This window comes from Pholis gunnellus (genome assembly GCF_910591455.1).
Source record: "Pholis gunnellus genome assembly, chromosome: 2".
NCBI lineage: Eukaryota > Metazoa > Chordata > Actinopteri > Perciformes > Pholidae > Pholis > Pholis gunnellus.
In genome coordinates, this window is record NC_136536.1 from 21,398,881 (window position 1) to 21,404,963 (window position 6,083).

The 6,083-nt window shown below is 40.6% G+C and overlaps 1 protein-coding gene across 1 annotated transcript in view; it reads right to left on the minus strand.

Annotated features, from left to right (window-relative positions):
- hdac7a (histone deacetylase 7a) overlaps nucleotides 1-2,398 on the minus strand; it is a 45,916-nt gene extending 43,518 nt beyond the window's left edge. The window contains exons 1-2 of the mRNA XM_079172444.1: nucleotides 2,273-2,398; nucleotides 970-1,038 (exon numbers count right to left, since the gene is read on the minus strand). The gene's annotated coding sequence lies outside the window, so the exon portion shown is untranslated. The remainder of the gene's footprint in view (nucleotides 1-969; nucleotides 1,039-2,272) is intronic.
- Between the last annotated feature and the right edge of the window lie 3,685 nt (nucleotides 2,399-6,083).

The following is a 6,083-nucleotide window of genomic DNA, read 5'->3' on the forward strand; positions in this document are numbered from 1 at the left end:
ATCTATGACTGATGGAAATGGATGGTTATTATAAAGAAAGGCATCCCCAAGTTTGATTGTTTTTAAAGCAGAGTGAGATAAGTGTATAAGAGTTGGGTCAGGTTCACATCCTGCAAGTAATCAATTTTGACATTTTCATCGTCTAACTGTGACCACATTCAAAGGAAAATGCAGCAATTAGATGACAAATGTAAAACAGTTGCAACTGAAAATGTGTGGGGGAGAAGAAAAAAAATTGGCAGGTAGGAAATAAGTTTGTATAATTTCAGTTTGTTTCAATTGCGTACAGGAAAAAAAAACTTCAAAGATGAAATGCCAGAATTTAAAGAATGAATCATGAAATCATGAAAAAGAAATGACGCAATCAAGGTGAAATTGACAAAGAAGGTGAAGCAGTTCCTACGTCTGTATATTAGTGTGATTGGCTGACGTTTACATTTCCTGCCAAACTAATTAGAATTCATGATTTTAAAAAAAACAACTTTTGAATTACAACAACTTGATGTTTTTCACAGCCAAAGCCAGCGAATCGTTGAATATCTCGTTTTGACTTTAACTCTCGCACTAATTTGTGATAATAAACCACACTTCTGCGTGACCTGCAGCAAACCGGATATTTCTAAACCCACACATGAATAACACAGCGGGCCGAGCAACGTCTCTCCAACTAGGCCAACACCTGTTCTGTACTTTACTGCACTTCTCTGAGAATCGCACGGCTTAGATCATTCTGCACTGGAAAAAACGCTGTCACCCAGAATGTCTGTGTGTGTGTGCGTGCATGCGTGCGTGTGTGTGTACGCTGTAAAAAAAAAATGTAAAGAGGACAAGATGGTCGACTAGCAGCATTTTTCCACATGAATGTTTCAGCGCTGATGGCTGTGGCCTATACCTTTAACACGTTATACAGCTACTTATCAAGTTACAGTTGCTGTTTATTACGTTGTCATGAGAGGTTTTAAGTCCTACCTGCCACCGTTTGAAATCTGTTGTCCTGTCTGTCTGTCTTTATGATGTCCCCAGAGGTGCCGATTCCATCTGTGGAGACAAATGGAAAAATAAACGAGTGAAATGCAGCTCCAACATGTTGCTGTTGCAAACAAAAACAAAAAAGCAAAAATGTAAATTGCACACCACCAAACACCGTCCCAGAGAAGTTGCCACAATTCCCGCCGGCAGCCGACAGAGGCAGATAAAAGTCACAGAGGACATAACGCTCCTTAAAGGTTTTGTGTTGGCAGACTTAGCCACCTGATGGGTGCGGCTGAGCTGCTCCTGTGATGTTAGTGAGCCCCAACCCTCAGGTCAAAAATAGTTAACAATATTATAGTTCACATGTGGCAGTGCTGTTAGAGCAAGCAGAAAGAAAACACACAAAAATAAGACAAATAAAGTAGACATTTAGTCCAGTAGTGAATATGTTTTTTTTTTTTTTTATTATTTCTGTGTGTGTGGGGGGGTAAAACTGATGTTGTGGGGACATAAATCTGTAAACAAAGTCAAGTTGTGGGGACTCGCCTTCCTGTTGGGGACAAAATGAAAGTCCACATAATGTAAATATTTACATTTTAGGGTGCATACTTTGTTGAAGGGTAGGGAACAGGTTAGGATTATAGATTATTATTACTAGCGTGTCTCCGGGGAAATTAATGTATGTCAATGTAACGTCGTCTAAAGTGATGGAAACACGACTGTGTGTGTGTGTGTGTGTGTGTGCGCGCGTTAGACCTGTTGCTGCTGATGCTGGTTTACATGTGTTCAGCAGCAAAACGCTAATTGGGGTCAAACAAGAGAGCCAGTAAAATCTATTTCAGTAATGTTTGTTGTGGCTTTCAAACTTCACACAGTTTCAACAAAAAGTTTTTTTTGTTTGTTTGTTTGTTTACGAAGACAACCAGAAATTACTACCGGGATTTCACACTTTTTATATCCGTATGCTTGTTTCTACAGTGACTTCGTGGTAGTTGTAGACACGCGCGTACCGCTATAAGAACACTAAAATAACACTAAATATTAGTTTACAGACGCAGCGCTCTTCCCCCTAAAGTTCTCATTTTCTGACGCACTTGCGCGTGTCACTTTTGTGCGCTCGTGAGCAATTAAAACAGTGCAAACACCTGCGCAGGCACCGGGGCTTAATCTTTGTTTTTGTTCTTTTCTTAGCAATGCAAAACTCCGATACAAACAACAGGCACAATTTAACAAGTAAAGGGCATAAAACGAGCTCCCAGCTGCTCCCACATCGGACCCTGTCACCAGCAGCGTTTCCTACCTTGTAAAGATTAAAACCCGGTAACACCTCTTGAGAAAAACACTTGAAAATAATCCAGATAGAACATTTAGAAAGAAGTCCTTGTGCAATCAGGAGAGCGCGAACCTGGCGGGAGGTGATGGTGAGATCCGCTGGCGTTGTCAGAAAGACAAGTACAGGAGGAGGAGGAAGAAGAAGAAGAAGAAGAAGAAATGAGACTCAGCGCTGGGAAGTTGCAGAAAAAAAAAAAAAAAGTCCGGCCCCTCAAGTCCTGCCCCCTCCGCTCTCCTGCTGACAGAAATAGCAAGAGGGGCGGGTCCCACCAAAAATAGCCTCGACTTCACACGGACCTTTAGGACGATTGTTTCGCTGCGCTGACTGACTCCCATTGGGTGCCCGCTGCAGCCAATCCGCGCTCGGCTGCTTATAAACTTGTACAATAACTTTGTGGGGACTCCATTAAAAACAATGACCGTATACACACTGTGGCTCCATCTGCTGTCAAAAAAACAACAACAACCCAGAACGGAGTGATGTGGTTCTGGCGGGGCCCCCTGACACCCTCCAGGGGGGCCCTTTATGGAGGTCCCCAGAAAAACGTGTGATAGGATTAAACTTTTTTTGCGCTCTGCTCTGCCCAACGTTTGCACTGATGTTCTATATTTAAACATTTTCAGTAAAAAAATTTAAATATAGAATACTCAGTGTATCACTTGGTATTGTGTTAGGGTGAAACACTCCCAAGACGAAGCATGTGTAAGTGAGTCTGCTGCTTACTAACAAAGGAACCTCCATCAGGGGTGATTTGGAACGGTCTGACACTTAATACTTCAATAACATACTTATTTTAACATTCTCTCATAGTGTTTGTTTGTTTATCATATTCTATTGTACATTTTCCTTATTTTTTATTTAAAATTATGTCTTATATTATTGCACTGTGGTTATTGCCATGCACCAATCACCAAGTCAAATTCATTGTATGGATGTGTTTCTATCATTTGTCCACGGCATTGGTTCCTGTAGATTGTAACACATGACAATGCATTCAGCTATGTTGGATAGTCCGGTCTTTCTACATTACAGTCACCAGTTGAGCTCATGTCTTATAAAAATGTCTAAAGAAACCACGATAGCATTAAACTAATAATTATTTTGGTAAACTGGTATATTTATTTACAGACACAGTTTCTGTACAAAACGGTGTCTCTAAAGCCAAACAACATTCTGAGAAAAGAAAAATCTTCTCTTGAATCTAACTTGGTTTCCTTTTTTACTACTGTTTCCTGTCAGTGAACATGTTTTTGTAGCCTTTGGGCTGTTGAAGTGTTCCTATTTTTTTTTAATTGTTATTAAAAAGAGAAAAACTAATTCACAGACATATATAAAGCTCCTAAACAACATCAAGTGGAACATCACTGTCATATTCCCTGGCAACCACACTAAACCACCTGTTGATAAAGGATTCCTGTCTGAACATTGTGTTCACGTCGTCGTCAACAACAGAAGAAGAAAGCCTTTTGAAAGGGCCCTCATGAGGAAATGTTTGGAATACTTTCTGTGGGCCTAAAAACAATGTCACATATTGTTCAGCTTGACGGTACTAACAGCTTTACTCGCCGCTGTACATTTCATTCAGTCAAAGGCATAAACCATGCTGCGGTGGAGTCGTAATCTCTCAGATCACAATTAGCTCTTTATGTTGTAGGATTAGAGATGACATCAGTATAGAATCCAAGCTAGTTACTTATGCAACAAAACACACCCCTGTGCGGTCATATTGTGATAGTGACTGTTCTAAATACTTTCTTTTGCGCTATTCGGGCTGGAGATCAGTTTTGAATATTGCAAAGGAGCGTTGGTACAAGACAATATGGAAAAGCAGGTCTAACGACGGTGGCTGACGGCTCAGAGTGGATATTCCTGCCATATGGGGGAAAGAGCCCATCAGATTTCTGTAACCATGGTGTGCATAATCCCTGGAGCACAATCACAATAAGTAGGTGTGCTGTTCTTGTGATTGCCCTGGACTTGGCATTCTGCAGTCATTTATTGACACTTCTAAAAGAAATGTGTTAAGTCATATTATATTCATGTATTAATATAGGGACCTTCATTTACAGCATGACAGTACTCTTACATACAGCAATATGTTTGTTGTTGTTATTATGGTACGAAGTTGTGTTTCATTTCACTGCTGTAGCTATAGAAACAGTATCGTAAAAGAGTCATTGAAAGGTATCATATCCCCACTATGATTATAAAGAACTGCAATGTGAAACATTATCATTACCACTGTTGCTATGAATACAATGAACCTAGTGTAAATGTTTTGACATTAAATTGCTGCCAGTTAATTACTGTGGAAATAACAATAGATCTCTTCGAGGTGAGACAATAGTTTGACATATTGTACTATGTGCATGCACATTAAAAGACATGATCTGTTAGATTCAAGGTTGCAGGAGAGGCCGTCCTGCAGAATGACTGAGAGACTATACGTCAGGAGGAAGCTCTGACATGAATTGGTTGAGAAGATTTGCCAACAGTTACAGTACAACCAGGGCTGTAGCAGAAGGTAAAGCGTCCTTCACCACCTTTGTATGCTGACGTAATCCTTAACAATGTTCAGTCACCACAGACACTGTTGGTCCTGTATAAAGTCAGAAAAAAACGTCTTTTTGATTATCGGTTATTTTGATATCTTTTTTTTTAGGTTGTATAAGTGTGTAATACACACACACTGTAATAACTTTTTCTTACAGGGGAATAAAAGGCAGTTAATTCTGTTAATTTTCTGACATTGCAGGTACATGTCTTGACTTGCTATAAGACCAGGGCCCCCCGAGGAGTCCGTGTAGAAGGAAGGAGAGCATCCTGTCTGTGTGAAACACAGTGTTCAAACACACACACACACACACACACACACACACACACACACCTACAGTGCGCATACGTTACTGTGGTAGCATACATGACGCAGGACCATTCGTTCTCTGTCAGTTTTTCAGGTTCCAGAGTCTAGAATCGAAAGGCTGTTCGCTGTCAGCAGCACTGAGTCACATCACATTATACTGAAGTGTGTTCAGCATCATAGAAGCTGTTAACTTCAGAAATACATTAGAAACGGTTAGTTGTATTTATAAGTATACAGCTGACCTCTGTTTAATCACGAGTTGTGTAATAGCATAAAATCAATGTCCTACAACTACAAAAAACGAAACAAAAAAACAATCCCAAACTGTTCACGGATGAAGGTTTTTATCTCAAAATGAACAAGATGAAGAAGAAATACAAGAATAAAGACAAGCAGCCACAGCATTGAGTCATACTTGATTTTAACTATCTTACAAACGATGGATGTACTTTATTTCTCATTTTTTTCCACCTCCTTTAACCGTCTTCACAGAACCGTTTCAAATCTTTTTTTGATGCAGAATGTATCATTTTGTTATGAGTTTCACTCGCACTTCTCAGTGTTTCCCCCCCACTTTCAACCGTCCTTTTGTTTCCACAGAGCACACAAGCGTGTGCGTGCCTTTTATCCTTTTTCTTTTCCGATCTCGGCGTCAGTCGGGTCAACGACTGATGCTTCAGACAAATATTGAAACCAAGAAGTGTGCGTCTGTGTTCTGCTGGTGGTGCTCCATCGTACGCTCGCTCACCCTCGGGTGCCTCTGCGAACAGGTGGGGGGGGGGGGGGGAGACCCAGCGTAGTTCCCAGAAACCCTCGGTGTGTGGGTGTAAGAGTTTTCTTCTGTGTGTTGTGTGTCTATGACCGTTGACATAAAGTGTGTGTGCAGGCCTATATGTGTGAGTGTAAGTGTGTCTA